At 46.2% G+C, this 17,790-nt stretch overlaps 2 long non-coding RNA genes across 3 annotated transcripts in view; one reads left to right on the forward strand and one right to left on the reverse strand.

The window, feature by feature from the left end:
• The first annotated feature begins 11,579 nt into the window (after positions 1 to 11,579).
• Positions 11,580 to 12,159, forward strand: LOC135365954 (uncharacterized). The gene is made up of 2 exons (XR_010414038.1): positions 11,580 to 11,667; positions 11,732 to 12,159. It is a non-coding gene; the product is annotated as an uncharacterized LOC135365954 (long non-coding RNA).
• Positions 12,160 to 13,265: 1,106 nt separating this feature from the next.
• LOC135366465 (uncharacterized) overlaps positions 13,266 to 17,790 on the reverse strand; it is a 29,482-nt gene continuing 24,957 nt past the window's right edge. For both annotated transcript variants that reach the window (XR_010414175.1, XR_010414174.1), the window contains one exon: positions 13,266 to 14,681. This is a non-coding gene — a long non-coding RNA (uncharacterized LOC135366465). The remainder of the gene's footprint in view (positions 14,682 to 17,790) is intronic.

A 17,790-nucleotide genomic window follows, 5' to 3' on the forward strand; every position in this document is an offset into this window, starting at 1 on the left:
CTTGTCTAACAGCCTCAATAAATCTCACGCTTGCAATATAGGCATATAGGTGCACAGCACCCTTGTGTCAGTCTTTGACTGGACGAAGCTATCCCTTGAATACTGGCAGCATCACCCAGCTCTTGCGGTATTTCTGATGTTACTTAGGAGGTATTTTGGAAAGCGCTTGCGTCTAGGCAACGTGGCGCGTCAGAAATGGGGAAAACTGGAAACAGCTCAAAGAAACTATCGCTGCGAAGAACAACAACGAAACTGCGCCACTGCACGCTCCAGGGAGCACGCTGAGAGATCACCGTTAGCTGATTGGCCCTGAGGAGTTAGGGCCAGTGAAAAGTGGAGCGATTTCATATTATTCTTCGCTAGAGCTTGTTGGCCACTGAAATGTGACAGGAAAATCACGGTTCTTCCTGACTTCATGAAGGAATATTTGTGTCGCTAAAAAGTCGCTGAACATGTCAGAAAGTCACGAAAAAATCCGCTAATCCCAAATACAAAATTTTGTCGCTAAACAGACCCCGAAATCCGCTAAATTTAGCGACTTTTCCCCCAAATTGTGCAACACTGGTCAGCGGAGCCCCACGTGACTTGGCTCTATCACGTGACCTCATTGCGAAGTCGCTGCCACCCGCCGTCTGCGTTCGCGCACAGCAGCCCAGCTGCGCATATCCGTCTGCTAGACAGCAGGACGCGCGAGGCTACGCGGGTTCTCACTGCTCGGTGCGGATGCGGCTGAGTAAAATCTCGTGCAGGAGCCACGGCCGGTGGTAGGGGTGCGCGGGGCCTGTTTCACACGATTAAGTGCATACTTGATATTTAAAAAAAAGTAATTGTCGGGCTTATGCAAGCGCGGGGATTAAGGCGGTCGCCTAACTCGCCCCCCCCCCCCCCTCTATTGTCGGCCCTGGCAGGAGCTCATCGACTCGCCCGTTATTTGTTAAATCCGAAATATAACTCTGCTTTTTCCGACAGTCGTCCATTCAGAGCGTGCTGGCAATAATTTGTACTTAAAAGCTTGGAAACTTAGTGTTTGAAGGACCACAAAACGCCAGCATCGTGTTCATGCCGCACTTTTACATAACACGTAGGAAGCGGGACGGGAGCTGAGAGGGAAGACGCCATAGAAATCATAAGCACATGATTTCTCCTTATTTCTCTTTATGATTTCACGCCAATTGAAGCAGATCGGCGTGACGCCGCCGACGCCGACAAAATTGCCCTCGGCGCACGCCTCTAGTCGGGAGGGGCCGCCTGGGTCGAACGCCTGCATGCAACAGGTTTGGGTGACAACCCGTAAGAAGAGTGTACATGCGATACCTAACCACTGCCAGAGCCACCACTGCACTCGAAAGGCGAGCTCTTTTAACAGGAAGCACCACCTCTTTCTCTTCAAAAGAAAAAAGAAAAGACACTGGGCACAGGAGTAACTCGTCGTGAATCCGGAGACGGTGTGAATGCAGACAGACAGAGGGAAATGATTTGCAATACTGAGTAGAAAATACCAAAACGGTAGTTTAAACAGAGTATGCGAATACCTTTGGAGAAAGTAAGATGCTAATATACTACCAGAAGCATCTTAAAATGCAGTATTTTCATATTAAAAGACAAAGAAAAACATGCGTTTACGCAATGAAGAAGAATGGAGGACATCCACTACTCGCCTGCGGTTATGCTATTTTGTCAGTATTTTCAGTACCCCACCCAAATATGCCCCTATATGTATTTCATTAACAGACAGCGTGAAATAGACGTTCCGTGACCTTTGTCTTGCTACGGTCACTTTCCATCGTATACACGAGCTATCGAACAGTTCGAACTACTGTTGTACATGAATACATCGGACATTTTAGAGCAATCGCTTATGTACGGTTGTGCGCATGCATTTACGTACGCATTATATTCCTGAACACACCGTACCTGAATAGTCTAGCCAGGAGCAACAACAGCAGTTGGTCTACTATTGCGCTTCCGTTGATACGACCGAACGCGGAAGAGCGAATGCAGAATCGTCTTTAGAAAAACACTTATTGCAACCACTCGAGGAAAGAATGACTATCAGTTGCCAGGTACCTATTCGAATTGTTTGAGCTGCCTCTGCGTAGGACACTTCACGCCCTGGGCTCACCTTTGATTCGAGTCTATACTAGCGAATGGCATACAGCTACTCTTGCCGTCTGTTGCCGTCTGTTGCCGTCTGGTCATGGTAGAACGTGGAGAAAAACAATGTACAAGTTTCCGGCGATCCAGAATCAAAAATAACAAAGACAGTTAAGAGCGTCAACTGTTTACTATATACACATTTAAAACAAGACTTTCGTGGAGTAGGCTGCGCTTCTTCAGGTTTGAGGACCTGTTACAAATGGTGAAGCATATATCACACAAAAAAGTCACATGGTACAAGAGAAAAGGGTGAGGGAGAAAAGAACTACAAACGCAATACAAATATAAACAAAACTAAAAATAAACAGAAGCAAAACGCAATCAATAGGAGGTGGCTGGATAAGGTAGGTATGTAGGTCTATCTGCCCTTGTCCTGCCACCCCCTATTGATTGCGTTTTGCTTCCGTTTATTTTTAGTTATTTTCAAATGAACAGAAGCAAAACGCAATCAATAGCAGGTGGCTGGACAAGGTAAGTGTGTAGGTCTGTCTGCCCTTGTCCAGCCACCTCCTATTGATCGCGTTTTGCTTCCGTTTATTTTTATTTTTGTTTATATTTGTATTGCGTTTGTAGTTCTTTTCACCCTCACCCTTTTCTCTTGTACCATGTGACTTTTTTGTGTGATGTATGCTTTACCACTTGTAACAGGTCCTCAAACCTGAAGAAGTGCAGCCTACTGCGCGAAAGTCTTGTTTTATATGTGTTGATGATCTTAATCGTCTTTGTTACGTCTGGTCATGCTGATATATGACAGTGGCTCTCAAGTTTATGCTATTTGAGGGAACCCGAGATCGTACCGGTGCAACTTGAAGGAACCAATATTACACTGGGGCAACTGTGTCGAGGTGGGTGAGTCAAACTAGAGTTCGCACAAGTAACAAATGTTTACTCTGTCTAATTGACTTGATTTAGTTGGTTAGCTGTAACGCATTTGATTGTATCGTCGCAAGTTCTCGCTTCCGTTTTTACTGGGTCTATTCAACTGTTTAAGGTACTTCCCCTCAGGTTTCGCATTGTGGGTTGCCTGATCATTGTGGGTGAGCTCTGATGTTTGTAGGGTATATTTTACTGTGTACTACTTGTCTCGTTACTACAAAAGGGTATATGACAGACCCGTATCGTGCATGAGAGGGATACTTCTGTCAGGCGTTCGGATCCTTTCAAAGGGAAGCATACTTGGTAAAGGTTTCAGGAAAGGATAGTTCGTAAGGCAAGGGCATTTGTTCGTTATATACACAGCACAATAATAAGGTGCAAAAATTACGCACGGTCAACATTCGAGCATGGACACGAAAAAGGGTTGCAAAAATCAGGTCTCGTGCATATAGACCCCACTAACTTATAACCTGCTTTTTTTTATTACTTGTGTAGCAACCTCTTTGCATGTGTGTCCCATTTCGATGTGGGATCCCATTTCTACGTAGGTCACACAATGAAATAAGATCCTATTTCTATGTTGGATCATACGTCATGTAGAAGCTGATGCCGTAATCCCATATAGTGTCATGTAGGAACTTCCAAAAAGGGTAGGGAATGTATGAGTTGAAGGTCCGGTGGTCCAGATCTCCGGTATGCTAAGTATGCATTACCTAAACTTGCTACACTGGGATCGTTCACCAAAAGAAGCTTTGAATTAGTGCACTACTGAAATACAGGAGAAGCAACGCATTTCTCAGATGTAGTTGGAAAACACGAGGAGTCTTGATTGCCAACACCTGTTGCAAGCTGTATGGCATATAATGGGTTGTGTACGTCAGTTGATAGGGCTTTTTGACCCCAAGTTGAAAGATTCGAACGGTTGTGACCGTCTAGAACGTAGGTAAAATAGGGACGCCGCACAAGTTGTGTTCACTTCGGCCTACGCGTCTGGCGCTGGGTGTCCGGTGTTCAGAGTCCGAGGTCCGTCCCTCATGAGATCATGGGTGAAATTATTTATACCGCGCTGTAGTCGGGAAATCGGATAGCTAATGGACCTTTTTCGCAAAGTTTCTGCGCATGCTTTGTGACTCTGGGAGGCGCAAAAGAAGGCTCCCTACACGTTCAATAGATGGCGCCAATATGACGCCGACTGTAAGATGTCTCAATGCTCGTGCACACTTGCGCCACTCTTTTCAGAGTGGGCGCAAGTATCGAGGAACCCTACTGGCCAGCTGCGCCTTGCCACGTGCTCATCGTGTTGCGCTGCTCAGCCGCTAGGATACGGCGCAGGTGTGAAAAAGAGTGCTTGATATCCATCAATGACTGGACAACCCAAAACGTTCGAAAATGAATCGCTGAGCTGAGGAACTTGTCGTGCAAACCTCGACCCAGTGATAACCCTATTGATAAGTACGCAGTGCATGAAATACGTACGACCATGGTGTGTGAAAATACTTATACCTAGGACAAAATGACTTTCCTCCGCGCTGTATCGCAATCGCTCTCACGGACGCTTTTCCGGCAGACATGATGTTCTCACTCGCTGCCATCACTTTGTTTTGAGATCAATGTATTTTCATTCGCATGACACAGTAGATGCATGGACGGGAGGAGTGTACGAGCACCAAGCAACTGACAGAGCATCACGCGTTCCTGAAGAGTTCTGCAAGCACGCACTTTATGGAGATTCCTAGATTAGGTGGGCGATGGCTACTTCCGGCGTTATCTGAAAGAACTTATGCAGGCATGTAATCGTGATCTACTAGAATTTGGCCTGTGCTCCGCTTGTCGTTCGAAATTTTCGCCCCTTACATTAGTGTTTCTGTGGTGTTGCCAAATTCTGGTCATTCTTCTGTACCCCTTCTATAACGCCGGTACAAATATTAACTAGCAGATGAGTAAACCGATAGCGCAGCTCAGTGTGAAGTATGAAGAACTAGCGTGCAATATCGATATATGGCATAAAAAATCAAGCAGCTCTTTGCTGAAAGGCAGTGCAGAATTTGTCCCGCAGGGAACATATTGTGCCCGGGAGGTGGTATCCCCTCTGCACAGAAGTTGCTTGCTGATGCTATGTTTATGTATATGTAATCGCTGCGCAGGACGTTGATGCTTAGTACGGGATGTCAAAGATGTAACCCGAGGCAGGGAAATAAACAACAGACAAGGAAGGAAATTGAGGAAATTGTTGTCTGTTGTTTATTTCCCTGCCTCGGGTTACATCCTTGTCATCATGAACCAGCTTGTCTGCGCCCTCTCTCTGTTGTCGTTAGTACGGGATGTATGCCGAGAACTATAGGTGCAGACGTTGTACAACACAATCCGAAGTGAATGCGAATATCTATGGAGGAGTAGCAACGTTATCAGTAGCAGTGGCCGGTATGCTGCTGCTAGCAATACTGTAATATGACGGGACTAGTAGAGGCTGCAGCATCGGGCAGCGGTGCACTCCTGTATTTGTGTCTGCGATGATGATATTGCGTTCGTATACCTGGAAGTGCGTACGGCCGAGGATTTCTGAACAAGCCTTCGTGCAACGGAGGCTTTAAACAATGAAAGTTTTCAAAAGATTGGAAACTGAGAAAAACTACATGAACTCCAAAGGGTGGTAAAGGTCATAGTTTGCAAAACTTGTATCGGTGTATTTAAATTATCCACACAGAGGAGGAGTAACTGAACAAAAATACATGTCATATGATCTACTTCTAAGTCCAACAGGGCTCTATAGATGAGCAACAATACAGGTTAACAGATAATGGGTCTGCTACCAGTTCGTAGTAGAATGCAATAACCATTCAATGGAAGCACAGAGGAAAATGGAATTAAACCTGTACTGATCAGATTTGATGTACAGGGAGAATATTAGTTCACGTAACCCCAGGCAGAATGCTAGAAGTAAAGGAATGAACGGTTTGAACAGGTGTATCAGTGGGCATGGGTCACAAACAGAGCCGTAGGCCTCGCCCCTAGGGCAGGGTAAATCTGAAGCGGCCCGCTCTCCCACTGCAGTTAGAGGCACTGCACACAGAGGAATGAATACGCTTATTTGCACTGGCGACATCGTAAACTCATTGTTGTACGACTCCCAGTGTCGTGCCTTTTTTTTTTCTTTTTGTGCGTGTGCGGGGGGGATATGTAGAGGTAAAACACGCGGAAACGTTGTCAGGTTGGTGAGAGCTACGAGGACCTGTTGATCCGCATTCGTTTGCTGAGGCTGCAGGCAAGGGCGGTGAGACGGCGGGGGGGGGGGGGGGGGGGGGGGGGCAGAGGGGGATGGGGGCTATCAGAACCAAGGCCTCTCGTAATTATACAAAGAAGTACTGAACTGTGTTATCACGACGGTATCGTGAGGAGGGGGGTCCCGGGCATGACCCATCCCCAGGGCCTGTAATTTCGCTCGCCATCCCTGGTTTCAGGCAGTGCACACTGAAATACGTGGTCACTCGGACACTAGAGTAGCTAGAGTGACAGAGTGACAGTCAACGTCGAGCCCAGCCTGTGTCTGTCAGAAATCGTTGCAGGGCGTCTGGCGCAAAGCGTTAGAATTGTGGATTGTTCCATAGCCCTAGAAGAACTTTCAGATACTTTCGTATGCGGGTACTATTTCGTATTTGAAATTAACGTTTAAATTGTTCTACTCTGTTTGGCTTCTTCTGCCTCCTAGCTACTGCACTGATCCCACGGGTGATTCCCTTTCTGTTTTTCTTTTTCTTCCTGCCAATAAATAACTGCCGCCCCCCTCCACGGGTGATGGAGTTAGCAGACAAGCTCGACCAGAGCCGTGTATGAGCTCGATTTTTGCAGCCCTCTCTCCCCCCTCTTCCGCACCCCCTCCCGCGCAGGGGATCTCAGGAAAGCCAGTTCCATCATAGAGCTCGGAAATGCGACGCGTAATAATTATAGAAGAAACATTACATTTTTTAAAGAAAGCAATTGGTTCAGGTAGCCTTGTATAAGCATACGCATAAAAAGCATGTTTTCCCACAAAGCGAAGTATCTGCAGAAGAAGTGGAGACGAAAGAGGAGATGAGTTTGGAGCAGTACGCAACAGAATTAGCTTGCGAGCCGTTCTTGCGCTCTCCCGTTTTATAAATATAAACGGGGAGCACAAAGTACACATGGGAGACCGAAGGAAATCATCGTAACGCTCATGTCAGAGCGTGGCACGTTCGAATCACGTCTTCGCAATCACGCAGAAGTTTAGAGGAAATGGAGCTGCAGGCAGTGGAGTGCAGCTGTAGCTTCCACAGTTTCGCCACGAAAACCACCGCCCCTCTTGACCACGTGATCATCCGTAACGAATCACGACAAATTAGCCGGAAAACGGCGCCAAAAAGCGCGCGCTGGCTGATCGAACTGCGCATGTGCGCTGCGTGCCCTTTCCACACCCTCTCACTCGAATTCTCTCCCCCCTCCCTCTGTTCCGAGCGTTTCGCCAGGCCATCTGCTAATATTATCGAGAAGCAGAAAATGAAAATCCAGAAGACGAAGGAATTCACATGTACAAATTTATTGACACGGTAAACATATAAACAAGAAGCAACATTTGAATGCAAGTAAATGTACACGATTATTACAGAATACTGTAGAATAAATAAAGAATAAATAGTGCCGAGCAACAGCAAGCGTGACTATCATATTATACAATCCTTAAGGGAACCTATTAGGTTTATAGAAAGTAGATATTATTACACATACATAGCACGTGATGAGCCGCAGAAGCCATCCTCTTCATCCCAGCACAACTGTAGAATTTTTAGGTGACAGGCCACATGCTCGCGAATCGCAAGGCCACGAACAGCTGTCGGCGTCTGAATTAAAAAAAAAAGGAACCTGTAATTGATATGGTAAACCCGAGCACAGGCAACGTTAATTGGCTGAATACGCTATGTAAGACACGCTATCGTTACGCGCCTAATGACAAAATTCGAGGAGCCCGGCGTACGCGATGCATTCTGTTTTCTTTTCATGCACAACAGTCTGTTAAACATAAGACATTCAAATAGCGCAACAAAACGCAACAAGTAACGCCACGCATAATCATCTAACAGATCATGAGTGATAACCGGCAGAAAGTGATGTAAAACGGGACAAGGCGTACCTCCATACACACAGTTAGGCGACAGTATTAAACGTCTGATCACTGACATGCATCATACGTTTGTCTGCTTACCTTTCATTCAGGCGTTCGTCCATGGCTCGAACATCTTCGAAATCCACGAAACGAAATCACCGTCTCCTCACATACGTAGACGCAGCTACACAACGGTCAGACGGGCCGGCGCCTCGGAGAAACGAACGCGGGAGAATCCACAGGTTAAATGAGCCTCAGCCAATCATGATCGAGAAAGGTCACGTGGGGGACCGGAGCCAATGAAAATCAAATAGCCGGAATTTGGCGGGAAATTTCAGCGGCGACGGCGGCGACACTATTATCGCGGCGGCGAAACTCGCTTACTGTGACTCCTCTGCTGCAGGTGCCAACAAGGGTGACCACATAGCTCCTGAAGCCATCCAGTTAATTGAAGGAGGAGGAGGTAGCTGAAAGAAAACAAAACACACACACACACACACACACGCATTTGCTGCGTGTTACACGAGCACATCTACGGCTTTCGATGCACTAGTTGCATCTCAAGGCAGTCAATGAAATAATAGCGTAACTGCACTTCAGATGAAATTACAATCGTCAAGGATGCCTTCAAAATTAACCGCAAACAACCAGTAAACTTTCCTCTACAAGCCAAGGCTCCGAGCGAGCTTCCGAGCTTCGAGAGAACAGAAGAAAAAATCCGGACTCTTCTCTGACTTCGTGCCTCACCCGCCTCCCGCGTCTCCTCTCTGATTTACCCTCTCATCCTCTCTTTCGACTAGCGCAGCGCCACGTGACTTCTGCACCACGTGACCAACGTGACCGTGACATTCTCCCTTCTCCATTTCAATTTGCAAGTCTGTGCACCATGGAGGAAGGAAACACAGGAGCGGCCGTTTCGAGCAGATTTCTGTGGGACCCCTCTGGCGGTCGCTCCTGTCAAAACCGCCATTACTTCCTGTCCACCACGTGATCCTCTCTAAAGTTTCGGTTTGGCAACGCTTTGTTGCTCTCGCTGCTTTTCTTGCTTTTACGCTTTTCCAAAGTCATTTACTCTTAAAATCTGAGCACCACTGGGGAAACATCCTTTTGTTAACGTGTTCGAACCGTGGTTGCGGCTGTCGTTCAACAGAAAGCAGCTCTGTCACGGGAATAACGTTTCTTGTAAGCATGTACTGTGAGGGTGGGGTGATGATGAGAAATGGAGTGATGATGAGAATGATGAAGGGATGAAGGTGAATAAGGCTGGAGTCACTGTGGCTTCACTGTGGCTACATAATGATGACTGGTTATTGACGAACGGGAGAGCGTGCGTCCGCACGCGAACGGCTGTTTGGGCGTACCCCTGTCTGTGAGAGGTTCATCTTGAGCCCTCCCTTTGCAAGCCGGCGCTGTGCTGCAGCTGCAGGTTCAATTGATTGCCTCCAGCGTTGTACAAATTTGATTCCTGGCTTGCTTTACCGCTTCAGCAACACACAACACGCGGCCACGTCGTCACACAAACATCGCTACTGCGAATGATGTTTCTAGTCCTGCGTGGTTGTCCTGCAGAACCTGACCGGTCTTGTAGTAAAATGGTTGCTCCTAACCGTTTTTCATGTTAAAATGGTAAACCAAGAGTAGACCTCCGAACACACACAAAGAAGGATGGATGCGCGTCGTTCATCACAATGCAGATATCTGAACTGCAAGACAACCACGACTCCCGTCGTCTGCTTTGGCAGCTGACCTACGCATGCTCTTGGGGTCACGTGAGCGGTCACATGGTAGACAGGAGCATCCCAGCATGCAGTGCAAAGCTGGCATGCGCGTCAAAATGGCAAAAAATTGGAAGGGCCGCTCCTGAGTTTCCTTCCCCCATGCTGTGCACCCTAACATATTAACTCCATATTACTCTATTAACTGCATATTAACTCTATGTGTGCACCATGCTGTGCACGCGGTTTTCGCGCTGAGAGCCATCTCGTTCGCGTTGCAAAAAGTCCGCGTGATTTCAAACTTTGTGTTGGTTGTGAGCAACTCCTTCATGGTACAGCTGTTGTTGTAACTTCATACTGAAGCTCTTACTTCTAGCTATTGTTTTTGCCATCTGTGCAACATTGTACTGCTGTGAGATTGTACAACTGTGGGTGAGAGCGTTTCAGGCCGGCACTGACATGCAGTTCTAGCAATGTATTTTGAAATGGTCTTTCTTGCAGGTTAAGCCCGTACGAAGTGACAGGCAATGGATGGAGTCGTCGCGTGCTGGTAATGGAACTCTTTCTCGCCGACGCTGGATAAAGAAAGGCAAACTGGACGGGATATCACGAGTCCCCAAGCCTACGAAAAGACAGAAGAACACCATCGCCGAGGACATGACTGAGTGAAGTACAATGTTTGGTCGTCGTTATTCGTTGGTTGGATATTGCGGATACGTGCCCCATCAGTTTAAGCTTTGTTCATTACGGCGTGTGTGTTGGTGATCAACGGTACGCTTTCAAAGACGTGTAAGTGCTGAATCAAGTTTGTGTTTTAATGGGTCACTGTTTTGTGTTGTTTCTCGTAAGCGATCCCCATCTCGATGATGAATGCTCACGCTTCTGAAAGCCATGTAATAACAGTTGTGTGATTTGAGGCTGTTTTGATAGTGCTACTAATTTGAGGACAGCGCCAGAGGCGCAGTGCAGACGAATGAATTTGTACCCGAATGAACTTGTACAGAGTGCATACGTTGGTCACTTTTGCAGTGTTTTAATTGCTTTACTTAAAATAAAGTTTTGTCAAAATGTGCTTCATATGTGAGCTACTGCATGTCACTTTCACACGCACACATACAGAGAAGCTTTTAGGTGAGGTCCAAGTAAAGGCTAATGAAGGTATAATCCTAGACATTATGGATAATTAAGGTCTAGTACAGGGCTAGGAACTGCCTCAGTCTGGTGTATAAAAGGTCTAAAGTTGGGCTAGCGGTAGACGTCGGATGTCTAAATGTACCGCCTCAGCGGCGGTTAATCGCCCACCCCATCACCATCCAATGTATGTGTGTGTGTGCTGTCCTTAAGGTGACACCCAGTTTATAAGTTATACGCAGGTAACTAAGTTCAAAATCAAAGGGACGGCTTTGTCAGGAGCGCAGCGTTGCCGCCGTGCTATCGTGTCCCCTTAATATAGAAGCAATTTTGATGTCACCGCAAGTATTGTGATGTCTTGCAAGTATTGTGAGCGCTGATACGGAGATAGCAAGATGCAATGCGGTGTGACTGTTACTAACCGCTCTCTGTGCAAACGGTATGTTACATATTTTCATGACTCCTTCGCACCGACATGCAATTCTAGCAATGTCACCTTCCAATTTCCGTCCTTCCGACCTTCCGAGCTTCCGTCACCTCTACAACGGCAGCTCGCGTCGCACGTGATCAACCCCACTCTTTCCCCCTTCGTCTTCTTGTCAAGGCACGCATTTGTCGTTATGCGAAGTCGTGTGGTGCGCGTCTCCATGGACAGCATTTGAAAAATTGTCGGTAAGTTGCCTGTTTCGCGCATCAATTGGCAAAGAGTTTTTACCCAGTTTATCCTCTGTTCTAGCAATTGCAGCACCGCGCTCACACCTATCAGGTGAGCATCACTCGTTAAGCCTTGATGAGAAAGACATCGCCACATGCCTGTTTCAGGAGTCCACGCCATGCCGGTGACAAACAAAGACAATCACGGCATTCGCCGTGGCATGTGCAGTGCCGACTGTCCATGTCCTGGCTACTTTATGGGCGTTGATGAAGCCGGCAACGAAAAAAGGACATTGTGCTGCTAGAGTTTTGACTATATCACCCTCTAAATGTAGGAGCTCGCAAAAGGCCTGTGGCAGTGATTGTAATCCATTTCACTTCATACATCCAAGTTTGGTGTTGTTTTCACAATTTTGTGATGTGTGTATCACTTGATAATATATTCTTGAATCAACTTAATTGTGCCTTTTCTTATTGTTGTCGCAATAAACGAGGGGGCTAATGGTTGCAGCACTGTGTGCAGCGGAATTCTTCACAAAAATGCCCTGGCGGAACAATTCGACACCAGTGACCACAGACCAGGAAAGTCCCCTTTGGTAAGCTCCCCACGTTTATACGGCCTGGTGGATACGCGTGTGTTAGTGCTCACTATTTCTGTATAAAAAGTTTTCAAATTTAGAAGATTTTTGTGAGAGGGCCATTGGTCGGGCGCATCACTTAAAAACATGCACAGCGATGACTATTCATTCCTTTTTTAGAGACGAAGAATGTTATCGACGCCCACTTCTCTTCGTCATGGTTAGCACATTCTGTCACACTCGCGAAAGAATAATGTCATATATGATTTTACTGCTTATTGTTTTAATACTTATTATTTATGTACTACCGCCTTAATGAAGGTACTATCTGGCAACCATCGTGTATCAAAGTTTTCACGAGTTCCCAGTTTAAAGCGCGCACTTTTGTACTAGTGAGCTGTACACGCGGCCCATCCATTGGCCGATGTGCCAAGTGGACTGTTTTGTTTTTTTCTCGAAACATACTGTACGGCTCTCGCATGAGATAATCCTTTTGTACAGCTTATATCCAAAATCTGTATACAGCTCCCGTTATAGACTCCACAACAACACTGAGTCTCGTCCCCAAGCACAATCAGAGCCATCTTGGCAGTGCTTGGGAAATATTAATTAAACAGGATTCCTGGACCTTGCCAGCTCAAAGGTCCTGTTCTGTTTAAATAATATTCGCCAAGCGCCGCACAGGCGGCTCTCATAGCCCTTGGAGACGAGACTCAGTGTTATTGTGGAGTGTAACGGGATCTGTACAGATTTTGGAAAAGCAATATAGAAGGATTATCTCACAGGGTACAAACAGCCTGCTAAATAAAGGCTACAAAAATGAGAGAGGAGTAAAGGTATATTTTAGAGGAAAGAGTCCCCTTAATATAAAGGCAATTTTGATAGTTTTAGAGATGATCATGTAGCCTTCCTTCAGAAGAAACCAAAGGTAACAGTTGGCACTTCTAAATAGAGATAATTTTTGGCTATGTTTTTTGTCTTTAAATAAAGGGGACGACATTGAGAGTGTAGATATTAAGGCAATTGAGAGACATCTACTAGACCAGCCGGACGTCCAAATTTAGACGTCGATTAGACATTTATTATCCCATCTTTGGCTACATGGGTGAAACCATACGCCAGGCCACGTACAGTACAAGCCATTATAGGTAATCCAAATGAGCAAAACACAGGCACAGTGCAATACAAAAATTAGAGGGCACAGATTACTTGATGCCGTGGAAGGAATATATACCTGTGCTCCATAAAGTAGAAGCCGGAATCTGGACACCCAGAGGCACGACACACAACACACGTCTCAATACCTGTATAAGCCTGTATTGTAAACAACCCTGCTGCGAGCAAACAGAACCACGCGCACGTAGCTATTTCATCCCTCCGCCTCTGGCGGCGTGGATCCGGCACCTGGGGTGTCATCAGACTTGAAAGAACAGGCTCCCCAAGAAGAGAAAATGCCCGATTCCGTAATACAGCGTCTCACTTTGCGAAGACCGCTTCTAGCATTCGTCGCAGACACTGCAGTTTGTGAACATAGGGAGAGGAAGAGAAAAACGAGCAACAGGAATGCAGAACTACTTTGTTGGGGGGGGGGGGGTATGTTTATTAACAAAACAGAAAGGGTAGGTTAGCCAGATGGAGGTCGGCTTGCTATCCGAAAGTCGGTCGGCCGAAGGTCGGCTTGCTATCGAAAAAATGGGAACAAAAGAAAAGAAAAAGACAAAGAAGGGAAGGAAAGGAGAATAAAAAGAATAGAAGAACGGAATACGAAAAAAAAAGACATGGTGAAAGAAAGGACGAAAATAAAATAAAAAGAAGAAAGGAGAAAGAAAGCAGAAAAAAGAAAAAGAGAACGTGAGAGAACTGATGTTCTGATACTGAAACAACATAGAAAGGGCAAATTTGGCTTTGGCTCTGGCAAATTTCGGGCTTTGTATGTATTTGTCCTTTCTATGTTGTTCCAACCTCAGAACATCACTTCTCTCATGTTCAACAGTTGCCTACAGAAATCTAGAAGATTTGGGTTCGAGTCCTACAGCGCGCTAGCCTTTTCAGTGGCTTTCATCTTTCAGGGAAAAGGAGAACTTTGCTGAACTCTGCTCACTGACTTCAGTCATGCCCGACTGTTTTTCTACAACAGTTACCACTCTCTGATATTTCTGCCAGGGCTGTGTGTCAATACTCAGGCGATGAACGTCGATAGAACACATTTAATTATCGAGACGCGGAATTGAACAAGGCTGTAACTGCGGCTTCTGCAACTAGGCCGACTCCAATGGCAATGGCTTCTTTTATATCGACGTCAGACACTGGTACATCCAGCCTTCCGAGCAGCCTTTTGATACAGTGCTGGCAGTTGTTGCCGACAAGGTCATACTTCTCGCAATTCAGGTTCATTCTGTCCACCTCTTCTCTGATGTCTTCTTTCGAGAAACGAACACCTTCCTTCAATAGTTTCTGCGTGTAAAGTCAAACAGTTCATGAGACAGTTCATGAGACAGTTCATGACTTGGGTTACCAGAAAAAAAAATTAAAAGTGCCAAATGTGCAGAACTTAAGTGTCGACAAGAGCAGCTATCTATGTTCACTTATGTTTTATAAATGATCGAAATCTGACCTTAAAGGGATTCTCTTACAGCGCCACAAGTTACGTAGAAAGATGATAATCTGCATCGATGTGAACCCGTATTCCAAGCTTCTGAGGTGCATTTTGATGGATCAGTGCATAAAGAACACTGAGTGTACAAAAATTTAAAAAAAGTGCGCGCTAAAACGACACTCGCAATGTAGAATGACTAGAGCTACGCTCGATAGCCTTCATGTACAGCATATACGGTTAATCGCTCAATGGCATCAACACACATCAATTACACCAATCGTCACGGGGGGGGGGGGATATGTTTATTGCGAAAAAAAAAAAAAAAGAGGCAGGTAAAAAGGAAAGGTCAACCACGGGCAGTAGTGTCCATCTCAATATGAATGGCACATACAGACATATTCAGGTTTTGGAAAGTCGGATGAGTAGTGACGGTCGCGGTAGAAGATGAGTATTATTGTAGGGGCGTCACCGTAGCCAGCGAACATGGCGCTGCGAAATCTCTTAAGCTCTACACCAGTCAACAAACCGTGCAACCACCTGCCGCATATGATGCAATACCAGAATACCTTCCTAATCTTCATGCACGAACAAAAAAAAAGAAATGCGAACCAGGTCCCAAGTACCGAGCTCGTTTGGGCGGCCCCGCACAATATATTGGCCCCACTTCCACCTCCCCTCGTTCCTCCGAAATCCACTGTTTCTGTAAATGCGTGAGTATTGCTAATTTAAGCTATGCACGAACACGTAATGTGACCAGGCGTGCCGATTTGGACAGGGCAGGTCCCGCTGTTTCATCCGTCCTGCCTTGGAACGGAGGAAAATGGTCACATTACCTGCACCTGACTTCAGCTCATTCGAGGATAGAAATATGAAAAAGCACGCAGGTTGTCCATGGAGTGTTGGCAATTCATTTGTTACGATGTCGAAATCGAATTATTACCTGCATGGAAAACACACGGATGTTTTTTTAGTCGTGACGATGCCCACTTGAGTGCGGCCAACAACGGCAAGCACCTCGACCACCCCCCCCCCCGCCCCCGGGTAACACATTCATCATCGTAAACCGAAGTGACGCCCTTTGTGGTGATCGCATGTCTCATCAACATTATGCAGCCAAAAACCTATCTGCACAATACAGTGAGGGAGACAACGTGACTTTTCTAAATGCCGGTCAAACCTAAGCCCTGCTTTTCCAGCGTGTATACATGAGGCATCCAGTGGCGGATCCAAGGGAGGGGGGCGGTTGGGCGATCGCATCCCCCCAAAAAAACGTCAGTTCATGCATAGAATTTCCCTCTCCCCCCTCCCCCACTACACGCTCCGACAAAGAAACCGCCCCCCCCCCCCACCAAGGCTCTGGATCCGCCCCTGGAGGTATCTGCCCAACATCCTTTGACACGGGCACCTCTCGCTTAAACATTTCTTCTGGAACGACAAATGAGGACAATTCCATTGACGTTTATAGTGTTGGCACGGAACGCATGGGTTACAGCGGAAAATATTCAGAGAAGGAAGGAGCGCTACGGCAAGGTGGATTGCCCTGTCGGCGCCACACGGGAAAGACTGAGGGAAAGGTAACAGCCCAAGGACCTGATTAAAAAAAAAAGACAGAGAGATAAGAAACGCCGGTTACAACACTCGAGATGTGCCCAAGCAGCAAAATGTACTGAACGTCGAGTGCACTAGGGGTGGACGGTATGTGTCCTATCAATATTCTTTAGTTTCCAGAGTCTGTTCAAGGCCTTCCACCTACCCATCCACCCCTATTGCACTCGACTTCCAGTACATTGTGCTGCTTGGGTGGTGAGTGAGGCAGAAGCAGAGTGTCGAACCGAAACGTTTTTCGTTCCGGTTCTATCATAAACGGTCCGGTGCCGGTACTGCTCCGGAGCAAAAAAATAACGGTTCATACCGGTTTCGACCGGTTCCGCTTCTGGTGGGCATATTCATTCCAAGAAAAAAAAATCAATGTTACAAACTGTAAAACCGTTTATTCTGCAAACATGGTATTTAATATGAATAGGCGGCTGCGAAATTGATAGCTCCTGGCTCTTGTAGGTCTGTTCAAATATGCTTTCTCCTTTCTTGAAGCGCATGATATAGACGGACTTGTTAGTCGTGATGTCATACGTAAAGTACTTTCTTGCTGGATTGGTGCGATCGTGTCCCATTCGAATGTCTGTTGCTGCTTCCGAGCCAGCAGGCACCACCGCACGGGTACGACGCAAATCGAGGAACACCCTCACTCACAAAAGCGCTCGACGGCTCCGTTTTGGTTTCCTCGTGTCCTGTCCACAAAAGAGGCACCACTTCGCACGCGCTTGCCCTCGTGGATACATAAATGTATTCAACTTCGCTGCTCTCAAACAAGGGACGCGTTGCGCGACATTTATTTATTTATTTATTTATTTACATATACTGCAGTCTCAATGGAGACTATTGCAGGAGTGCGTGAAAGAACTGGTTAGAAGGTAGCTCGCGAGCAGAACCTTCAAGAGCATTCCAATCATCAACACACCTCGGAAAAAAGCTAAACTTGAAGCAATCAACTCTATAGGAAAAAGGAACGATATTTAACGCGTGCGCACTTCTTAGAGAGGAAGGACCAGCAAAGGAGAGATAATGATCAGTGATCTTCTCAAATATCCAAGTTTCTTCATTGCCTTAGACCAAACATCATCTATGTGCTCAGACCAAGAAAGCTTAGCATGCAAGGTAACCCCTAAATATTTGTAGTAATTTACTTTGCTTATCGATATCCCATCGATTTTGTACTCATATAACAATTGCGACCTGCGACAAGTGAAACTCATAGTTGCGCATTTACTGAAATTAATGGACATGCCCCATTGATCACACCACCTTACAATTTTATTAAGAGATTCTTGAAGCAGGATCTGACCGCTGCTAGAATTAACCGTTGTATAAACGACGCAGTCATCAGCGTATAATCTCATCTTTGCTGGT

This window comes from Ornithodoros turicata, chromosome 8 (assembly GCF_037126465.1).
Source record: "Ornithodoros turicata isolate Travis chromosome 8, ASM3712646v1, whole genome shotgun sequence".
Classification (NCBI taxonomy): domain Eukaryota; kingdom Metazoa; phylum Arthropoda; class Arachnida; order Ixodida; family Argasidae; genus Ornithodoros; species Ornithodoros turicata.